This window comes from Apium graveolens, chromosome 8, assembly GCF_009905375.1.
Source record: "Apium graveolens cultivar Ventura chromosome 8, ASM990537v1, whole genome shotgun sequence".
NCBI lineage: Eukaryota > Viridiplantae > Streptophyta > Magnoliopsida > Apiales > Apiaceae > Apium > Apium graveolens.
The window spans coordinates 140,989,876-141,014,317 of NC_133654.1; positions in this window are offsets into that span (position 1 = coordinate 140,989,876).

The window sequence follows — 24,442 nt, forward strand, 5'->3', positions numbered from 1 at the left end:
AAAATCAAACTTATCCAACTATCCATCTATATGTAACTCAGAAATGCGTTTCTCATTAATATGGTTTAACGACAATGCTAGAGGTAATGTTTGATTTGAGTCATCTTAGAACATATAAATTGTTAACTAATTGTACAACATTATAAACCTTATCATTAAAATAGAATAAACAACTATTGTTTATTTAATTAAAATGAAAACCTTTCTTTTCCTGACAAGAAATTGATTTAATATGTTAGGTCACACACACTGTAGAAGGGGGTTGAATACAGTGTATAGCACAATCAAATCGAATTCAAATAACGCAAGTAACAAAAATAGACTTTATTCAATGCAATAAACTATGTTACAATATAGAACTGTTCTTTCTCAGTGATGAACAAATATCACGAGAGCTGCTAGGGTTACAATGAATAATATTCTCGATAATAATAACACATATAGTGTAAACCCTATGTCTGTGTTTATATACTACACAGTTACAAGATAATCGTTAATTGATATGGAATATAATTCTGCTTCCTAAAATATATCAATCAGATATCTTTTCTTCCATGTATTCCATTCTTCATAGAATTCCTTCTTCATGCATATCTCTTCTTACGTTTATCTCGATCTTCTTTCCTTTCAATCAGCCGCCTTCCTTATCTGAAAGTTTCCTTTAAGTCCTGATATTATCTCCTGATAAATATCTCCTGAACCTTAAGTACTGATAACTTAAGTTCTAACTTCAGTATAAGTGCTGATTTCAGTTAAGTACTGATTTGTCCTGTTTAAGTAAGATCTGAAAATTAAACACAAATCATATTAGACATCACATCGTCAAATATATCTAACAATCTCCCCCAACTTGTAAATTAGCATAATATACAAGTTTAACAGATATTTGATGATGTCAAAAACATTAAGTACAAATGCATGAGAAATTGACTAGATAACTACAACTTACAGTCCTTAAAGTTTTACCAATTTTAACTTCTGATAACAACTTCAGTCTGTATATATATCAAAATTTGAGCAGTTGTAAATCTTGACTTGGCTTCACTTTCTGATCTCTCTGATGTCAGGAGTTGTTCTGAGATAGTTCTTTAACAAATATCTCTCAACATATCTAAGTTCATCAATCATCCTCCTTTTAGGATCTTTGAGTTCTACAGAATCTTCACCAGTTTGGAAGATAGCAGCCCTGAGATCATTTATTCTAGCTTTCCTTATGTCCTGATCCATTCTGATCAAATATGCCTTGTCAGACTCAAGATTGAATTCTACAGCCTTATAATCTAGAAAGGTAGTTATAATCTTAGCAGAGTTAGGCTTCATCTCAACAATATCACCCTTGTGATCTCTGGACTTTGGAAGATATGTGCTGTCAGACTTTACAGAATAAAGCCTTTTCTGTCTCTGAATTTGAGTCTTCAAATAGTTTGCAGCACTTTCTATTATTCTTTCATTCACCTGAAGTAAGAATAAAACATGTTCAAGTTCTTCAAAATACTTCAGTGGTATAGCATTTTCCCTTATATGGTAAACCCAACCATCTGTCATGAAATATAACAAGATGTGTTCTTTTAAGTAGGTATGGTAGACCATCTATACAAATTCTAGTTGATTCAATCTTTTAGGAGTTGCTCCAACACCTGATTCACTTAAGGAAGTTGGATCATTGGTTGTGTTCTGCACTCTTCTTTCATCAGCACTACCCAATCCAGATTTATCTCTTGCTTCCTTTCCAGTAACCACTCTTGCTTCAAAACCACTTGCTGCAGTCTTCAAAGGTTGAGTCTGTTTGGCTTTAGTGAATCCTGGTAGGAGTAACCTTGAGGATTTAACATGAGCAATGTCAGAGGTTCCCTTTGATTTATCTTCTGATATCAAGTCAACTTGAGCTATGTCAGAGGTTGCTTGCTTCATGGTTATATCAGAACTAACTATATCTTAACTCTGAACAACTTGAGCCATGTCAGAGGTTGTCTTAGAAATCTTTCTTGAAGTCAGAGTAAGATCAACATCTTCAACAAAAATTTCTTCATACATAGGAAGCACATAAACCTTTATAGGTTCACCAACTTTTTCTTTGCCCTTGGACCTTGGATCTATTTGCAATTGTGATTTGGCCTTGGTTGCCTCAAGATTTGTCCTTTCTTTTATCACAATGCCTTTGGCCTTAGGAAGTTTCTTTTTACCAACAGAAGCTTCAGATTTAAAGTTGACTTTTTCTGACTTAAGTCTAGCTTCTTCTTCCATTAGACTCTCAAAGTCCATTCCTGGATTTTCTTTCAGAAATAACTATCTTGAAATTTCTTCATCAAGATCCAAAAGTTCATCAGAACTTATCCTTTTACCAGTATCAGAAGTTATTTTTCTCCCAGTATCAGAACTTGTTCTATGACTTGTAGTTCTAGCTCTTCTTGATGAGAGACCTCTACCTTGATCATGACCTCTACCCATTCCAGAGTTTCCCTGGTCATCTTTGTCATCATCCTTCCCCTTCAGTGTCTTAACAGTTTTGCATTTGGACTTAATTACTTTCTCCCCCTTTTTGGCATCAGCAGGTAAAAGAAGAGAGACAAGCAATTCCACTGAGGAATGGATTTCATCGAGTTGAGATTGCTGAGAAGCTTGATTTTTCAAAATTTCATCAATCTGAGATTGTTGCTTCTCTTGGGTTTTCTCGATGTAAGCAACTCTGTCAAAGGTAGGTTGGAAAAAACCTTTCTTTTCAATTTTTATAGTCATTTCTTGCTTGAGTAATGCTTCTTGAATTTTATGCACCTCGGCATGAGTTGTTGAGTGTTGACCTTGAAGATGTCTAGTACTCAATGCAGTAACTCGTAGCTGTATCTTGAAATCATCATTAATTAGCATCTCATCAGCTTTTTCCAAGTGCTCAGCAAGAATTTTTTCAGATGGAACAAAGGTGACTGTGTTCCACTCCTGTCCTCTAGGAGTTTCACTTCAAGGTACTGGTGCTTCCCTTGTAACAAACTTCTTGACTATCTCAGCTTTATGAATAGTTTGTTGAGGTGCATGTCCTGATGGACCAGCTGCATTATCATCTTCATTTGTAGCAGCATCACCAGTATCATCAGCATTTACAGCATTAGAATTTACAGAGTCAACATCCTCTGATAAAAGAACAGTATGAGAAGCTATTGAGGCTTCAACATCATCCTCTAAGTGCTGATATGCTTCCAAGTTCTGATCAACAGCCATATTCTGATGCTCACCTATAGTCTGATCTTCAATGTCTAAATGCAGAGAAGGTGTTGTAGACAATTCTGGAGTTTCATTAGCATCAGGAATTGGTGTTGTTGATGGATTGAGTGGAGCTGGTGGAGCTTCTAAGTAGAGAACCTCAGGCATAATTAGTTTGTGAATATCAATCTCAGCACTGGTGCCTGGGTCTACAGTAGATACTGGTTCATTGACAGGAGACACAGGTGGTGTAGATACTTTATCTTGAGCAGCTTCCTGAGTTGGTGACAATGGAGGTGTAGATGCAGTACCTTCAGTAAATTTTGACTCTTTTGAGATCAGAGATTCCTGATCTCCTTCCTTAGCTGTTGCTTCCTCATCCTCTGAAACTGACTCAGCCATGTACCTTTGTGCTCTCTGTTTCTTATATCTCTTTGAATATGGAGATTCCTTGGGAGTTTCAGCATAATACATCCTTCCAAGCCTTTTGAGAAGCTTAGAGCCCCCAATTCCAGTATCCTTCTGAGAAGAGACCATCTCAGCTTCTTTGACAACAGGTTCTGACACAGGAACCTGTTCCTCACTGTCTGACTCATCTCTCAGAACAATCCTCCTTCTCTTCTGTGGTGTCTGAGGTATAGTCTTTGTCCTTTTGGGCTTTCAAGATGAAGGCCACACAGTATGTGCTGATGATGAAGGTTGAAATATCTGTGAAGGTTTGATATATGTTCTGATAGAGGGTTGAGTAGGTTGAGGTGTATGTATGGTATGTTCTGATGGTTGTTGTGGTGTCTGAGATGTGTTGGTGGGTTGAACATCAGGATAAACAAATCTATAGGTTTGAGGATCAACATTTACCAGGATCTGTTTTACAGACTGAGGTATCTGTAAGGGTCTAACGACCTTTTTCTTAATGTCAGCATTTACCAAGTCATTAAAAGCTGACAGAAGTTGGGGTTGGGGTTCATCAGCACAACTGAAGTTATATATATGCTGACAGAATCTAGCAAAGTATACTACATTCCTATCTTCTATCATCCTATCCCCTATAAAACCTAGCACAGCTCTTGCAAAATAAAAATGAGTTTGGTGAATAATAGCATACCCGATGTGTTGACTCATAATTGGAATGACATCAAAGTTGGAACACTTATTGGAGAATGCCTTAGTGATGCAGTCGAAGAAAAAGCTCCACTCCTTTCTGATATGTGCTCTTTTCAACTATCCAAGCTTGGCCAAACTCTTTTCATAGCCCAAATTGGCCATGAGCTGCTGTAAAACAGGTTCCTCCGCTGTTGAGAAAATGCAGCCTTCTGGTAAGTGTAGAGCTTTGCGAACTGCTCCAGGAGTTACCATATGCTCAACATCATTTACTTCAAAAATAATGTTGGGAGTACCAGTAGCACCACCATTATCAAAATTCCCAGTCCGCCAGAACGTCAGAACTTGTTGGCTTGAAATTACTTGAGGTTGGGTCAACGCATACCCAATGTCACTGTGTGCTAGAAGATCTTGCACAAAGTGCAAATCAGATGGAGCTTCAGCATGGTTCAAGATTGCAGCATAGTTGTTGGGTACAAACTTGGCTCCATCTATAATCAAATCCTTAGGTGCCATGAGAAAAATTGAGAAGTTAGGTTGCCTGAAAGGTGTTTGATAAAATATTTGTATGAAAAAGAACGTCAGGAGATGAGAGAGAATAGAAGTAAAGAAAGAGAGATAAAGTGTGAAAGTAAATAAAAGATTTTACAATCTTCTCTCTCTTTTACTTATACACGGTAGAAAAAGTAACCGTTGGACACCTGTTAGACATGGAGCAGTAAAGAATAATTAATGGGCACAGGAATACAGTAATCATTACTTATCACATGCAGTTTTCAAGGAAGAACTGTTCCACTTACCAAGTAATCCCATTAATTAAGGTAGTTCAGTTTTAGTTTAAAATTTAAAACTGTTCCCACTTAATAAATTATTTTCACTGCGAGACCAATATTCTGTAAAAATATAACCAATTAGAGTATGACCGTAAAGAAACCAAGTAGCAAATATTTATCCGTCAGAATCAGAACTTGATTTGTATCAGAGTTAAAACGGTCATCAGAATATGGGTAATTCAGGATTTATAAATATATCAGAATATCAAATGACTCAGAGACAAAATCTTGCATAAATATAAAATTTCATTAATATATTGAGCAAATACATTCCATGAAATTTAAATTACATCCCAAAAGTACAAGATTGTCCTAAGCTACACTTCCTAACATCAACAGCTTTTTTCCTAAGCTTTAAAGGCCAGACAAAGCTGACAGTGAAGAGAACCAGGAAGCAGAAACTATTTCTTCTTCCTACTCTCAACAAAATGAACAGCGAGACGAATGATTCGCTCCTGCTGTCGGAGACGACGGAGATGTAGATCTCTTCGGACTGTCAACATATCACGTTTAATGATCTCTGGAAATTGAATCCAGAGATTGTAAGGGATGTTGTCGATAGGGTATGGAGTTGGAATTCCATTGAGAAAGACATGTACTGTCTCAGTACCATAATTGTAAAACCATCCAAATGCAGCCATTTGTGGTGATAAGAATAAGACGAGAGTGAGTTTGTGAGAAAATGAGATATGTGCTGGCTGGAATGAAGTGTTGGTTTATATAGCTAATGGAATGTCAGGAGACACAAGGAAAATTTAATGATTATAGGTAGAAATAATTCTACCTCGTCTCCCTAGACTGATGAAAATAAAAACAACCATTAGAAGTGTAAAACATGATTTAATGCGCACATGAAACAAGTAAGAATTACTGTGCATGGACATGTACCATTAACCCTTATTGTATTGACTGTTAATATCTCACACAAACATATTCTGATTTTAAATAAGACTGTTTCATATTTTAACCACAAATAAGTCAATTAAAGAATCAGAGTGTAATATCAGAACTTAGACTTATATCAGAACTTAACAGTCATCAGAACATGATTTCTCAACTCGAAAAGTAAATGCCTATTTCTGCAATGCTTCACACAGATTCTGATTTCATTTCTTCAGAATTTAATCATCAGAACTTCCATCATAACTTGTCCTCAGAATTTATGCAATCTGACACATAAATTGTTCATCGAAAACATCATTTATCACCACAGTAATTTTCAGCATTCATATGGAGTGTATGTGTGTGCAGTAAGCTAAATATCAAATAAAGATTAAAGTTTGATTCACTTCAATATATCTTAAAAGTAAGACATAACTAAGAACTTTGCTGAAAACCTGTCAAGCTTCTGAAGTCTACTTTAGAATGAGTTCATGCATGAGTCCACCTCAACAGTTTTGTGCTCATTTTATGCATCTTTTGAAATTCCAGTTTATAGTGGCTTCTCAGTGTAAGTGAGTCACGACTGCTTATCAGAATTTATACAATTATCAGAGTATTTCTCCAGTAATCATAGAGTGTGAAAAGTCACCAAGAAAAATATTTATTTTTGCTTTTCTGATGCATATTACTTAATACCAGCAATGCACTTGGGTCTTCCCTTCCACAGTTTTTACTCTAGAGTACCTGATATTTATTCTTTTTCTTTTCCTTTTCTTTTGATAAGTGAGGCTTATCAGCACTTAGTGCATTCACCAGATTTACTAACATCAGAACTTAACAGATGAAGAGCATTATTCGAGTTGTTGACTTAGTAATAAGATAGACAAAGTAAACTTAACTAAGCTCAATATCAGAATTTGCTTGTGTCAATAGATTTCCACATAAATAATTACTTCTAACATGGGATTTGTTAGTATATTAAAGACTACTAGGTCAGCGTCTAGCATATTTATCCTCATTGGATTGAATAAACACAGAAACATTCATATCACTATCAGAGTTTAGAAATTCACATCAGACAACAATCAGTAATTAAGCAATTTTCAATTAGGCACAGAATACATAAAGATAGTAATATCTGTAAATACTGATCATAAAGTCTCATGCATCAGAACAAAAACTAAGTAGATTTAGAGAAAGAACCTGAAACCATCCCAAGTTCATTTACCAATCTTGTAAAAGTAGCTTCACACAGTGGTTTGGTGAAGATATCTGCTAGTTGTTGATCTGTTGGAACAAAGTGTAATTCCACTGTACCTTCATCCACATGTTCCCTTATGAAGTGGTACCTGATGCTGATGTACTTTGTCATTGAGTGTTGAACTGGATTACCTGTCATAGCAATAGCACTTTGATTATTACAGTAAATAGGGATTTTAAAGTATGTTAACCCACAATCCAGTAACTGATTCTTCATCCAAAGAATCTGTGCACAACAGCTTCCTGCAGCAATGTATTCTGCTTCTGCAGTTGATGTGGAAATTGACTTTTGCTTCTTGCTAAACCAAGAAACCAATCTGCCTCCAAGAAATTGGCAGTTTCCACTTGTGTTTTTCCTGTCAATTTTGTAACTTGCAAAATCTGCATCTGAGTAACCTATTAGTTTAAAGTCTGATTCTCTGGGATACCACAATCCCAGATCAGCTGTTCCCTTAAGATACTTGAAAATTCTTTTCACAGCTATTAAATGAGGTTCTCTTGGATCTGCTTGAAATCTTGCTCAAAGACAGGTAGCATACATGATATCAGGTCTACTAGCAGTTAGATAGAGTAGAGAGCCAATCATACCTCTGTAATCAGTAATATCTACTGATTTTCCAGTATCCATATCCAGTTTTTTGCAGTGGCCATGGGAGTGGATGCACTTGAACAATCTTGCATTCCAAATTTCTTCATCAAATTTTTGGTATACTTGGTTTGACAAATAAAAGTGCCTTCTTCATTCTGCTTGACTTGAAGGCCCAGAAAATAGCTAAGTTCCCCCATCATACTCATTTGATATCTTAATTGCATCAGTTTGGCAAACTTCTTGCAAAGTCTGTCATTTGTAAAACCAAAGATGATATCATCAACATATATCTGAACCAAAAGTAAGTCCTTTCCATGGTTGAGATAGAACAGTGTTTTGTCTATTGTTCCTCTGTTAAATCCACTTTCCAGAAGAAACTGAGCTAAAGTCTCATACCATGCTCTTGGAGCTTGCTTAAGGCCATAAAGTGCTTTATCACGCCTGTAGACATGATTTGGATATTGGGGATCTACAAAGCCTGGAGGTTGTTCAACATATACTTCCTCTTCCAATTCTCCATTGAGAAAAGCACTATTCACATCCATTTGAAAGACAGTAAACTTTTTGTGAGCAGCATAAGCCAAAAATATACTTATTGCTTCCAATCTAGCAACTGGTGCAAATGTTTCATCATAATCAATTCCCTCATATTGAGAATATCCTTTTGCAACCAATCTTGCTTTATTCCTTGTAATTATGCCATCACTATCAGTTTTGTTTCTGAACACCCACTTTGTACCAACAACAGATCTGTTCTTGGTCTTGGCACTAAGGTCCAGACTTTGTTTCTTTCAAATTCATTTAACTTCCTGAATTGCTTGCACCCAATCAGCATCTTGAAGAGCTTCTTCCACTTTCTTTGGTTCAGTCTGAGAAAGAAAAGAATTATAGAGACATTCACTTGAAGTAGCTGTTCTAGTTCTGACACCTGTATCAGGATTTCCAATAATTAAGTCAGGTGTATGTGATTTAGTCCACTTCTTTGCAGATGGAAGGTTTTCTCTAGAAGTGGATGTTCCCCCATGATCCATGCTATCTTCATCAACATTTTCTGATGCTCCCCCTGAAACTATGCTCTCTGAGTTGGATCCTTCAAAATTTATGTTATCAGAACTTAAGTTATCAGAACTATCAGAAGTTGGCTTATTAGAACTTGATGCATCAGAACTTGAAGAGCCAGTTGTATGTTCTGATGCTTCTTGAGATGTGGTTGTATCTTCAGTATGCTCCCCCTGCACTGGTGCATCTTCCTTTGACGTAGTCACCACAGTTTCAATAACATCAGAGTTTAATCCATCAAAGTTTGCAGTATCAGGATTTAAACTGTCAGGATTTTCAGTATCAGAATTTAAGTTTTCATTTTTGAATCTCAGCTGATCATGATCATTGAAATCTTCAAGTCTAGTAATCTTCTTATCATCAAAGGAAACATTGATAGATTCCATGACAACCCTTGTTCTTAAATTGTAGACTCTAAAGGCTTTTGTGGAAAGTGGATATCCAACAAAAATTCCTTCATCAGCTTTTAAATCAAATTTGGATAGCTGTTCAGGATGAGTCTTAAGAACAAAACACTTGTATCCAAATACATGAAAATACTTCAAATTTGGCTTCTTTTTCTTCACCATCTCATATGGTGTCTTTCCTTGCTTGTTAATGAGTGTTGCATTCTGAGTAAAACAAGCAGTCTGCACAGCTTCAGCCTAAAAATAGGTTGAAAGCTTTGCTTCATCAAGCATAGTTCGTGCAGCTTCAATGAGAGTTCTATTCTTCCTTTCAACAACTCCATTTTGCTGTGGAGTTCCAGGAGCAGAAAATTCCTGCTTGATTCCATGGTCTTTGCAGAATTTTTCCATTGTCAAATTCTTGAACTCAGTGCCATTATCACTTCTTATTATTTTCACAGAATCTTTGACCAATTTATCCAGTTGCTTGACATGATCAATCAAGATAGATGCAGTTTCACTTTTTTTGTGCAAGAAATACACCCATGTGTATCTGGTGAACTCATCCACTATGACCATAGCATATTTCTTCTTTGCAATAGACATGACATTCACTGGACCAGTTAGATCAACATGTAGTAGGTGATATGGCTCAAGAATTGATGATTCAGTCTTGCTCTTGAATGAAGATTTTCTTTGTTTAGCCTTCTGACAAGAATCACAAAGGCCATCAGGAGCAAATACTGACTTTGGCAGTCCTCTCACAAGATATTTCCATATCCCAATATTTTTCCAATGTTGCCATCTCCATAAGAAACACTTGGGCCAGCCTTCTTCACAAAGTCTGATAGCAGGGCTTTATTTCCAGTCATATGTCTTGAACATCCACTGTCCAGAACTAGGATGTTTTTCCTATTGCCCTGCAATCACAAAGACCACTAATGATTAGTTTTAAGGACCCAGACTTGCTTGGATCCTTTGGCCTTATTAAGTTTGCTAACATTTGCAGCGGATTTAGCATCAGAGTTTATGTTAACATTTTTCTTATCAGCATTTATACTATCAGACTTTGTATCAGAACTTACACTAGAAGGAACAATGCTAACTTTCTTTAAAGAAGGTTTTATTTGATAATAATCATAGTACAAACTATGATATTCCTTACAAGTATAAATGGAATGCCATAAACTACCACAATGAAAACAAGGATTTTGTGGCCTATATCTAACAGACTGACTCTTAACTCCTGACTTTGAAGGTAAGGAGTTTATGTTCTTATTCTTCCTGCAAAAAGAAGCCAGATGGTTAGAACTTCCACAATCATGACATATTTTTCTAGGAGCATTAGGAACAGGCTTATAATAATTGCTTTTATTTATACCTTCCTTTCCATTCCTATTTTTCCTAGGAGACTTTACCTTTTTTATATTCTTTACATCTTTCAGCTTATGCTTAAGCTGCTTCTTTGTCATTAAACCTACGTTTACTTCAGTTGTTCTTTCTTGTTTTAGTTTGTCAGAAGTTAATTCCTCTTTACCTTCTGATTTCTCAGTATCAGACTTTACAGGTATAAACTTAACAGGTTTTAATTTTGGCTTTTGTTTAACAACTATAGGCTTAATTTCTACAGTTCCTTTATCATTCTTATCATCTCCATAACCTAAGCCCTCTTTCCAGTTTCCACTACTTAACAAATTCTGAGTTGTTCTGCCGGAGTTAGTCCAAGTCCTGATAATCTCTCTTTCCTTTTCTAACTCAGTCTTTAGAGATTCATTCATTTTAAGTACTTCATCCCTAACATAGAAAGCATCATCTCTATCTTTCTGAGTTTGATGGAATATGACTAACTCTTTTTCTAAATAATCATTCCTCATTTTACAAGCAAGATTTTCAGAAGTTAATCTTTCACATGTTAAAGTTTGATCTCTGTAACTAATAAACATGGTTTTAAGATATCTTCTCAACTCATTAATATCATCAGTATGAAAGGCATAAGTAGATTGAGGTACCTTTAACTCAGCAGCTTCAGGACTGCTATCAGTATTTGCCATATCAGCATTTGCCATCAAGGCATAGTTCTCCTCACTTTCAGAATCTGAAGTGTTTGTCCAGCTTTTCTTTTTCGTGACAAGAGCCTTGCCTTTGTCACTCTTAATTTTCTTGCAATCAGGAGATATGTGGCCTTTTCACCACAGTTGTAGCATTTGACGTTTGAGTGATCTCCTCTGTCAGACTTCCCTCCTTTGCCTTTAGATTTTCTGAAATTCTTCTTATCAGAACTTGCACCTTTCCTGGAAAACCTCTTTCCCTTCCTGAACTTCCTGTATGCAATCCTTGTGATTCTTTTCACCATAAGAGCACACAGCTTCATCATCTCTTCATCAGCATCCATCTCAGGCAAGCTTTCAGTTTCTGAGTCATCATCACTATCAGTACTTGATGATTCAGTATCAGACTTTGTGATGAGCGCTTTTCCCTTGCCTTTCTTTGAGGTAGCTGCCTTGGGGAATTCTTCTTCAGCCTTAAGAGCAACTGTCCTTGACTTTCCTCCTTTCCTCTTGCTTCTTTGTTCCATCTCAAGTTCATGAGTCTTGAGCATCCCATAAATTTCATCAAGAGTTGTTTCTTCAAGATTATAGTTGTCTCTTATAATTGTTGCCTTCAAATCCCAACTTTCAGGAAGAGCTAACAGGAATTTAAGGTTTGAATCTTCAATATCATACTCCTTATCAACTAGTGACAAATCATTCAATAGTTTGACAAATATGTCATATAAATCAGTCAATGACTCATTAGGCCTTGAGTCAAAGTGTTCATACTCTTGAGTGAGTATTGTCTTCCTGTTCTTCTTAATCGAATCAGTTCCCTAGCACCTTGTCTCCAAGGCATCCCATATCTCATTTGCAGTCTTGCAGTTAATTACCCTGTTTGACATTATATTATTAATGGCACTATGCAGCAAGTGTCGTACCTTAGCATCTTAGCAATTGAAGCAATATCTTCAGCAGTATAATCACTCTTCTCCTTTGGTACAGACTTTGCTGCTTCACCTGCAACTACAACAGCGAGTTTTGTTGGCTTGTGAGGACCTTCATGGATTCTGTCAAGATATTCTGGATCAGTAGCTTCCAGAAACATAGTCATCCTCACCTTCCATATGGGATATTCAGATGGCTTCAGTATGGGAACTCTAGTAGCCTCATATCGACTATGGATTTGAGTCTTTGGTGGTTCTTCAGTTTTGGTGGGCTTGGTTGGAGTTTATGTTTCAGACATGATTGTTTTTGGATCTTAAGCTGTTTGTGTGTTAACAGATCTGCTCTGATACCACTTGTTAGGTCACACACACTGTAGAAGGGGGTTGAATACAGTGTATAGCACAATCAAATCGAATTCAAATAACGCAAGTAACAAAAAATAGACTTTATTCAATGCAATAAACTCTGTTACAATATGGAACTGTTCTCTCTCAGTGATGAACAAATATCATGAGAGCTACTAGGGTTACAATGAATAATATTCTCGATAATAATAATACATATAGTGTAAACCCTATGTCTGTGTTTATATACTACACAGTTACAAGATAATCGCTAATTGATATGGAATATAATTTTGCTTCCTAAAATATATCAATTAGATATCTTTTCTTCCAAGTATTCCATTCTTCATAGAATTCCTTCTTCATGCATATCTCTTCTTACGTTTGTCTCGATCTTCTTTCCTTTCAATCAGCCGCCTTTCTTATCTGAAAGTTTCCTTTAAGTCCTGATATTATCTCCTGATAAATATCTCCTGAACCTTAAGTACTGATAACTTAAGTTTTGACTTCAGTATAAGTGCTGATTTCAGTTAAGTACTGATTTGTCCTGTTTAAGTAAGATCTGAAAACTAAACACAAATCATATTAGACATGACATCGTCAAATATATCTAACATAATATATCCTCTAAAGGCAGTCACGTAATAATAATTTATCAAGTTCTCAATCTCTCCTTATTGGCAAAATTAGGTATCGGGTTCCTTGAACTAGAGCAACAACTTTAGCTCCAATTCTAACCCGATACCTGAAGCTTGACCATTGTTATTCTTCTTCTTTAGATCTTCCAAACAAGCTCAACAATTTAACTTCCAATCATCCAGTTATTTCCACATAAATGACAATCATCTCCTTTAGCAACACCATTATCATGCTTCAAAAGCCCTTTGGGATTGGACTTTGGTTTGGCACCGAATAAGATCAAATCTTCACCTTGCTTGTCCACTTTCCTTTTCCATTTATATTCTACGTGTATATCATCAATATGGACGTAATTCATGCCTTTACCGTGTTATTTTCAGCAGTTCTATACATGTTTAATAACTTAGTGAGTGTTCTATCTATCTCATTCCTTTTGTTCTAAAGAAACTAAGAATAAAAGTTATGCAAAGATTGTTTGATCAAATCAAGCCGAGTCTCTATACTATTCTTAAAACCCAAAATATCAAGGTACATATACCTATCATATGGCACCCTCCAAACCCGGGTCAGAAGTTTGGGGTCCATACACACACACGTTATTTGTAACAAGTTAAAGTATGTACACAAGCCACACACACACACTTATATTACAAATGCCCAAATCCCAATTATTCAAACTTACAACCGAATATTAAACATTATTACAAACTTCATAAACTTAAACTATTCCAAAAGCTGTCAGCTAGCTTAACTCGATCAACCTAGACCCCTAGCTCTCGTACTGGATTGGGGATCCTCGCTACCAACGGGTTCCTTCTTAACTGGAAAAGAAGATAAACAACATCTCACAAATGAGCTGACTAGCTCAGCAAGTCACATTCATAAGACTGAGAATAATGATCATCAAGTGAAAAGAGTTATGGTATCAAGTGAACAATGAATAATGATTTAGAATTGGATACTATATATTTATTTTAAAAACCAAAGTTAGGCTGATGATCAGTCACGCACTAACCCGGAGCAAGGCATACGGCTCTGCTCTAATTACTGGATCCAAGGCACACATTGGCCTAACTTGACCACCAATCTGGTCTGACCATGAATCTGGTCCACAATTTTATAAAACAATTCAATTCTAACATAATAATAGAATAAACAATGCAAGGCAATAAACAAAATCATAAGCAACATTGGATATCCAATAATAAGATGGTTTCAATCTTCACAAATGAAATATGGCCATCAAATGGTGAAAGAAAAGGATAACAAAAGAATCAAAGTTTCAAGGTTATAAGGATTTTGTCTTTCAAAGCATATGGTACAATGGTTTGAATATGTAAGCAATCTGATTCAGTGTTTGGTATTTAGTTTGCATGTATTTTTGGAGTAGTATCGTATATCTGTGGTTCGTATTAGGGGATTTAACAATCAATGGTTCAGAAAGAATAAGGTTTACGGCTCAAAGATCAATAGCTGGAATCAAGGTTTAGGGTTCAGTGCTTCAAAGCACTTACAATACAAGATTATCAATAATCTACAATATATCTCGAAAAAGTTCAGAACACTTTCCTGGTACTAGCTTGCTATACTTCACCAATTTCCAATCACAATCTCCTACTCCTCGACTATCTATTTCCCTTTCATACGCCTTGCCTCTTCTGCTCACATACCATAAGCATCTATCAATACTCAACTCATATGATTCTATTCAGTATACACTTCTATCTACCCTTCATTTTATCCAAATCCGACTAACAGATTGAAAGTTACGCTAAAAACAAGTAACCACTGAACATATAGACCGACAGTCAAACAAACAAGTCACATATAGCACATAACATGTCAAACAATCAATGAAATTTCATTTATAAGGAAGTCTCGGTTCATAAACAATCTTTTGGGTATTTAATATGATTTTTAAAACATTTTTCGGAGTCAAAACGGGTTGTTGGGTAGGTTTTAAAGCAATAAACAGGGTTCGGTTGGCCACATCTGGTTTCAAAATAATTTTCTAATAATTATTGAGCCTTGAAAACAATTTAAAATAATATTTTAAAGCTCGAAACTATTTTTTGGAATTTTTAAATCATTTATAAATAATTAAATAATTAATTAAAATCAATTAATAATTAATTAAATCAATTAATCAATTAATTTTCGAATTAATTGATCAATTAATCAATTAATTATTAACTAAAATTAATTAACTAATTAATTCAGATTTATTTTGAATTAAAATAATAATTTTTGGAATTTTCAATAATCAAAAATGAATTTTTTATAATTAAAATAAATAGGAAATATAATTTTTAAATAATTTATAAACTGAAATCCTATTTTTGCAATTTCTGGAAAGTTCAGGGACCTAACTATTTCTTCTCCAAAACTATAGGTACTAAATTGTAATTTTCACAGGGGTTTGCCGGAAAACGTCTTATCTCGCCGGAGAAGACGATTCCGGCATCCTCACCCCACCATCACCTCCAGATCACAGCTACAATTCACAAGGAACACAACTATGTAATCAAATCATTCTGATAATCCCTGAGTTGGCCGGAAATTGACTGAGAAGTTCGCCGGTTTCCGGCGAACTCGACGTAAACTTCAAATCACAACTCACTCCTCTACAGGTCTCGTCGATTTGCAAAACTTATACGAATCGATTGTAAATTTCATAAAGAACACAACCCACCCCTCTAGAACATCTATCTATCCCGAAATAAGAAACCCCTAAATTCAATCAAGAACATTCAAACGAATTACAAACCCAAATTTCAAAATTCGAAAATCAAACTCAATTTTGAACATGTTATTGAACTCCAAATCAGTCATATAACATATCAAAATCATCAGGAAAACAAGCTCTACAACATGCAAGCATCAAATCATTCAAACAATCATCCGTACAAAAATTCATATTTTTAATCAAAATAATTCGAAAATAAATAAAAAAATATAAAATCAACCTTTGATTCTGCAGTAAAACGAGTTCTGGAATCTGATAGTACTCCTCAAACCCTTCGATTTGATTACTCGAGCTTTCAAAACAAAGATCAATAACACCTTCAAAAGCTGGTTCGATTTTCAAAAGATTTTATGAATATATGAATTTTCTCTGTAAAATTCTATGATTACTGTTTGCAAATGATTTTCGGTACGAAATAAAATACGGTAAAGGCTATTTATAATTACGGAAAATTAGTATCCCGTTGGATCATTCCAGATATAAAATAGTATGTTTATTTATAAAAACAAATCCAAACGGTACCGGTTTTCGGGATAATTATCCAAATCAGTACAATTTGTACTGCGATCTTGTTCTCAGCGCCTGGTTACACGTATTACGAGGTGATAATTATAATACTTTAATAAAAAGATCCCCTTTATCGAAAATACGAGTTTTATTGATTTACCGAAACGAATATTGTATCGAAAATATTACACCGGGACCCACACAGGACAAACCATACACCGGATTGAAAAAGTCGAAATATGGAAAATGCTCGGAATATTGCAATTAGGTTAGGAAGGAGTTCTCGGAAGAGTTTCGGGTTATAAAAACGTAAAAACGAGTGAAGTCGGCTGGTTCCCGATTAAATTAAATAGTTTATAAATACTCTGAAAAAGAATTTATAAAATCCATAAATTTCCTATAAAATCATAAATCAACATAAAAATAAATAGGAAGATATGACAATTATCTATATTTTATTTTGGACATATAAAAATTAAAATACTCAATTTCTATTATTTTTAAATATCCAAACACATATACCACTTAACAAATAATTCACATAATAAATACTGAACATGCGTAATATTTATTTATTAGCAAAAATAATTACACGATATATCCCATATATTACATATCATCTTTAGAACATGTGGTCTAACCGGATATCATTCGCCCATTAATGTAAAATTATGGTGCCTTATTATTGTCAAATTGTTCTGACGAGCCTATCCTTCAAACATCCTTTGAAGGTGCTCAATCATATCATAAGCACCATTATGCTCTTGTTGCTTCTAAAGCTCAGTACTCATAATTACAAGCATGAGATATGAAACAACAGTTACATAATCAATTTGCTTCTGGTAAGTATTTTGTTCAGCACATGTTTCGATCTCAGCTAGAAGAAATAAGGAAGGGGTTTGAGTAACATCGTTGAACCTGAGGATAATCCTCATGTTCCCATGTCAATTGAGGAAATTATTTCATGTAAGCTTGTCCTTCTCAAGGACTATTATATAGAGAAGTTATTTGTGTTATTTGTCATTTGATATCTACAATATTAAAGTACAAAAAAGGACTTAGTCTACAGATGATCATTAAATTATGTTCAAGTGATTATTCATATTTATATATATTCTCAATATATATATATATATCCCACTATTTTTATCAAATCAATAGCTCTAACTATTAATTCGGAAAGAATATCTTATATATCCTTTCTAGTGAGCCAAGATCCATATTTCACCATGCGTTAGGTCAGCTTTGGCTTTTCTTCTAAACATGATTATTTAGATAGACAATATTTGTCAATTATATCAACTATATAACTCTTGGATAACTTGGTGGAACAACATTTGTTCATATTTATCTAATAAATCTCTCCAAACTCTATGGCTCAAAGTTCACAATCCTATTATGGTAACTTAGTTAAGTCAAACCCAATAGTCAAAATGTATCAATATACTTCAACACATATCCTACGATAGGGGTTAACACATTGGACTCATTGGAAGGCATCTGGTCAACTTAATATTAACTTTAGGGTTTTGTTAATTTTAAAATGATCATGATCCCATCATAAAGAGATTCCTAATTTTTCCTTAAATAAAATATTTTAAATCAATATTTGTCAATGGTTTGATTTCCAGGTAGTGAGGGAGTCACAACGGTCTCGCTTAAAACCCACAACATTACAAGTTCAATGAACTCATTTTTGACAAAATCGCCCCATGTTAGAAACAAAGAAAATTTGTATTTTAGTGTGTGTTTCATAAACACGAGAATCTCATAATCATTTTTTCATTTTAAAATCTTGAGTCGTTATGAATTTTATCTTGTTTGGCAAGCATGGCATGGGTGTCGTATCTAATACATACATCATTAATCTAATTAAGCATGCATCTTAAAAATTACTCTGCACATACATTCATCGTATGAGCATATATATGTAAAGGGCGATAAATTAAATGTGGTTGGTTATGTATTCATCCTATGTGATCTTTATCAAGCTAATGACAAAGATCTAGGTCAATCTAAGGTGGAAAATAAATACATGCTAACTATTACATGTCTTATTTCTTGTATTACTTCCTTGGATGGCCTCCATGTAAAATTATACTTCCTTGATCTTTAAATCTTCATGTATTCATGTAAATTACACGAAGGAAATATAAAAACCAATTTAATGTACTTATAAGAAGAACTCGATTTATATTTGAGATTTAATAATTACAAGATCAAACGACATACAAGCCGTATTTAAAAAACCAAGACCATTAACCTAAGCTCATAATCCATAACCATCCACCATGCTCAATTAAAACATAAGAACATGTTAAAATATATAATATGATCTTAACATATCATACCCATCATGATCTAATCATAAAACCAAATATATCAAAAATCAGAAAATTCGAAATTAAATCTGATAACATTAAATCGCAGATTACAGGGCCTAAACGATGGTAAACACTTTACAGATCAGTAGCTGATAGCTTCCCCTCTCAGTTTCGTTCAGACGCTCGATTACATATGAAATAACATATTCGTTCGACAAATTCGAATACCAGACCAAGATTTCAGCAAATCCGCTGCATCTGATTTAGAATCGTATCAAATACGATTCATATAATAAGAACAAATATAAAACATGTATGTATCAGTATATATACAGATTATATAATCATCATATGATTATACAACTCTCATGAATATCATATATTTAAAACATATACGTACATACATATATATACGCAAAATAACATGCAAAACATATAAAATCGTATACATCACAGTCATGGAATATTGTATACATGCTATCATCGTAAAACCAGTAAACACATAAACAAATTAAACACTTTTCGCAAGTATCTCTGATGTCATTGAAGGGTTTCGATCACATAAACGCAACAAAAACAGTAATTAAAAAAGTGAAAAACCAGAATTTTCGAAACCCAACGCAGGATCCATGCAAAAACAGATATTTAATTCGTAGATCAGATTGTTTACCTTAAGAAGCTTTACAAATTTGTTAAATAATGAAGATCCAAAGATTTTTCAATCACCACGCATCACGATCTACGCTCTATCAGTATCCACACGAATTCTTGAACTCCTGGATTTGATGTATACTAGCACAAACTCGTTTCTTCTTGCTCTTTCCATCTTCTCAAGTATTACTTTTAGGGATAACATCAAAGGGTATACTTTGGGATGTGGATTGATTTCTAAAGGCAATGTCACCATTGAAGAAGTTGCTCTAGTGGATGGACTCAAACATAATCTTTTGAGTGTCAGCCAAATATGTGATAAGGGTAACTCAGTAACATTTAATTCTGAAGTCTGTGTTTTTACAGACAAAAAGAACAACAAAGTGATTCTCACTGGAGTGAGAAAAGGAAATGTGTATCTAGCTGACTTCAACTCATCAAGTGCAAATTCTAATACTTGTCTTTTCAGCAAAGCAATTCAAGATGAGATTTGGCTATGGAACAAGAAACTATAATGGTTCGTATATTTTGTATTATTTAAATGTGTAATTGTTGAATATTTAAATAAATAAAAAATGTGTATTGGTCTCGTCAGCTATGTAATGTTTTGTTATTATTTATGTGTGATTATTGGTGTATATGGATTATTTGCATATTTAATTATGGAGTCATATTGTTTTGTTTTCACCTTTAAAAGTGATTTTATGGAAGATTTATTTCCATAAAGAATTAGATTGTCTCTAAAATTATTTTAATGGTTTTATAATTTCAATAATTTTTTTTTGGGATTTTATAAAATTTAGAAATCAATATTTCATTAATTATTAGGCTCTAAATGATTTTCTGATTTCATTTATGTGTAAATTCAGTATTTAAATCCGGAATGCTTCAAAAATTATGAAACTCATATTTTATTAAGTTTGGAATATTTCAGAATTTTAAAATTATTTCGGAAATTTTTCTGATTAAATTCACCTGCGCGTTTATTCGTTAATTTGTTAAATCCAGATATAGTGCGCGTTTGAATAATTCGTATCAAATTATGAAACTTTATTTTATTAACTTTCTAATATTCTGAGAATTTTGGTATTTTATTTGTAACTTTTCGATGAAATTCGGCGCGCAATTGATTCGTTAAATGGTATTATTTGAGTAGAGATTCATGTTCCCGGATATTACATAGACACGTGTCAAATTCTTATAAAAAGAATTAACACATATCTCTTCTGGATTGCATGTGTGGTCATCTTATTAATTTACAAATTCAGTCATGAATTATTTTTACAACTCAATCTTTCCTCTCAATCTCTCACTCTCACTCTCTCTCTCTCTCTCTCTCTCTCTCTCTCTCTCTCTCTCGGTTTCTTCTCGGTTTTTCTTTTTCTTCCCATTTCTTCCTCCCTCTACTCCCCTATTGCTTCGCCTTGCATTTCCAATGAGTTCAGCCGGTTGTTTCTGATGGTTCTTTCGATTTCTGCCCCTGTTTTTGGATTATATGTATACATATATATGGTTGTGTATATGCGTGTGCAGTGTTTGTGTGTGTGTGTGGTAGTGTTGTGTGTGTGTGGAGGTGGAAGGCGGCGCCGCCGCCTGTGGTTGTGGCTTTGTTCCATTTGGTTCCGTGTGGCGCGTGTTCCATTTGGTTCCGTGTGGTGCGTGTTGCGCGTGTGGTCTGTTGGTTCGAAGTTCTTTTAATTATATTTTATTATTTTATTTTTCTACAGGAAAATTTTGAGTAATTTCGTGAAATAAAATTTTGTGCAGGAAATCAATTTCGTAATCGGTGGAATTCGTATGGAAACCTGAAATTTATCGGGCACCGATAAATTTTACCACCGTCGACGATGAGCCTTGGCTAGTCGACGGTGGACGGTGATGTTTAATTCTGAGTCCTAAATGTACAAAAAAAATAAATTCGTTCGTATAATTATTTTCCGGAACGTAAATAATTATTTAGTTTTAAAGTCGTATTGAGATTCGAAATTGGAATTGTGATTGTTGTGTTGGGGACGTCGATTATGTTTCGACGGGTAGTCCAATAAATAGAGAAGTCGCTGTCCAAATATTCTGAAAATTATTTTAAATACGGGAAGTGTACTATACGCTATAAAACGTTTACCAATATTGTGAATATCAATTACGTGAAAATGTGTATATATATACGAGTCGGGTTATTGGATTGGATTAATTAGGTTTGAGGATATCAAGCATGTCGGTATAACTAATTAGGGTATTCTGTCACTGTAGATCCCTGTCAAAGTTCGCGAGGACTAAAGTCAGTTTAATGCAGCTACCCTAGGAATCCCGAGATATCCTCACAAGGCAAGTACCCCTAACCATTCCTTTTATGGTTCAGTATATATGAAGAAACTTTTATTTTATTCTCAAACAGGAACAAAAATGTTTTAAGTTATGTATCCTCTATAGTTATAACTAATTGTTTTAAATCTGTTTTGGGGGAAAGTAACTTTGAAAAGGTACCTATATCCGAATGAAAATAATTTGTGAACCAAATTTATGTGTGCTATTAAATGAATTGATTTAAACTGAGATAGGTACATGTGATTTGAAAACTGGATTAAAATGATCAAATATTGGATACATAGGGGCCATAGTGGCCTATTGAAGTTGCGTAAGCGGCTAACTCAGTTGTGTGCACTACTTAACCGATTAGTCCAGCAGGTCAGAGACCTAGCTAGTCTCTGAATTCTGGAACAGGTTTATGGGATGGCAGATGGAGCCGTCTGGTGTTGATAGCTTGATCAGCTGTCTTCACATATCCACTACGTATTTAATCTGCTTTTGTGATTCCAGTAACGAAACAAGTGATTTATACAGCTGAATTATAAATATGAATAGCATGCTAAAATTGGACTCTGGTGTTTTGACAACACACAATTACGTTATTTTATTAAAAGCATGCTAGTCAGTGATATCCGATTTTAAATGTTGTTATCTTGACAGAGATTCGAAATGATTTACATGTTATTATTTTATATTGTTTTATTGTTCTGTTCCTATAACTATTTAGATTTACTATTTTTACTCTGCTATTTATATATTGGTACTGCTGAGCGATTATATACTCACTCTTGCAACCTGTTATATATATATTGCAGATGCCTAGAAGATCTATCAGACCTGGTCAGAACAGAGTTTCAGCCCCTTCTGGTCCCGGCTCCTTTGAGTTAGTTTGTATCAGACCATGTGCGGTCTGATGAATTGCTGAATAAGTCAGTGTGTCAGACTTTTATTAATGGTTGTGTAATAGTGAGTAGCTTCAATCATACTTGAACCTGGAGCGAATCTTGGTTTTGGGGTTGTGTTAGTGTAATAATGATAATCTCTTCATTTATAATTGTGGTTTGTTATATTTAGTGACATCAGCTCCTAACCCCGGGGTTGAGGCCGTCACAGTTGGTATCAGAGCCACAGGTTCAAGTCCCTAATTTAGGTCAGGAGTCAAGTCAAAAAGGTGTAGAAACTATGTCCTAAAGTGTGAGTCAGCAACTCATTTAGAGGAGCGAACCTAAGAGTCAGTCGAGGGTTCCGAAGGCGTTACCCTGGCATCTATTAATGTTTTGATAGAACTGTCTTAACCTTATTGTGTCTTTCCTGTATAATTATATTGTTGGCAGTGGCCCATAGTGATATCGAGTTTTCCATCCCGAAAGAACAGATTTGATTCGGATAGCCCAGACTCCGAGAGGACACTAGATGTTATAGCCGAGGAGACTCCTCTACCTGCCCCACACGTGCCCCAGTTTTTCCGGAGAGATATACCTGGACCTAATGCCCGTCCTCGTTGGGTGCGGAGGTCAGTTTCAGCTGTTAGAGATTTTCCCCCGGGTTGTGGACCTAGCTCTTCTTTCCCTAGACCTCTAGTCCCTCCCTCTTCTTTTACAACTACTTCATCCCCCATTCCATATCATGTTCATTAGGCGGTGAACAGGTCTCCGATCAGAGAGCAGAGCCCGGAATTTGTAGCACACCTTGACCTAGTGCCGGTTGGACCATTCCAGGGTATTCCTGCTCCCTCACCCAACATGCAGGCTAGAGTGAGGACCTTGACCCGGGCTGCTTTTGAGCGAGCGAGATCCATTGATCCTTTCATTAGCTCTGAGTTTAGGGCAATCCAGTTTCAGGATTTGGTTAACTGGTTGGTATTTTAGTTGGGTACGATTGGTGGCAGTGGCAGTGGCAGTTGCTAGATAGGAGTTGCAGCAGTAGTAGATAGATCTCAACTCTGGTTACTTCAGGAGTCCTGTAGTCTATTTTTATATTTATATTATGTTGTTGCAGGATGTAGTAGATGGAGGCTGTTATACCAGCCAATTTTGTTATGTATTCGGATGAGTTAGTAGTTGGATATCAGTTGTACTAGTTGGATTTTATGTATGGTTGTTATAAAGTAGCTGCTACATTATGTTGTTTAGTTTTTATATACTTGTGCGTTGTTATTACTGTTGTTACTATTACTGATGTTTCTGTTGCTGGTATTTCAAAAATTTAGCCATTCACTCTGGATGGATCCAATTAACGGAGGATGATGATATTTTCATTATGGCAACACTCTCCTGATACATGTGTATAAAATGTTTGGAGCATTCCATTTTCTTATATATTACTGCTATGTTTCAGGAGAATGCCACTTAAGAAGAATCCTCAACCCAACAACGGATCTGCTGGGGATCCCTCCATGAGTGAATTGGTAGATCTCTTACGTCATCAGTCTACTCAACTGACCCAACAGCAGCAGCAATTCCAGTAGCAGCAACAACAATTTCAGCAACAACAACAACATCAGCTCATAAAACAACAACAACAACAACAACATCAAATCCAACAGCAACAACTGCAAATCCAATAGCAGCATCAGTTGAGGGGAAAAACCCAAGCTATTAGTTTCAAATCTTTCCATGCTGTGAAACCCCCAGAGTTCAAA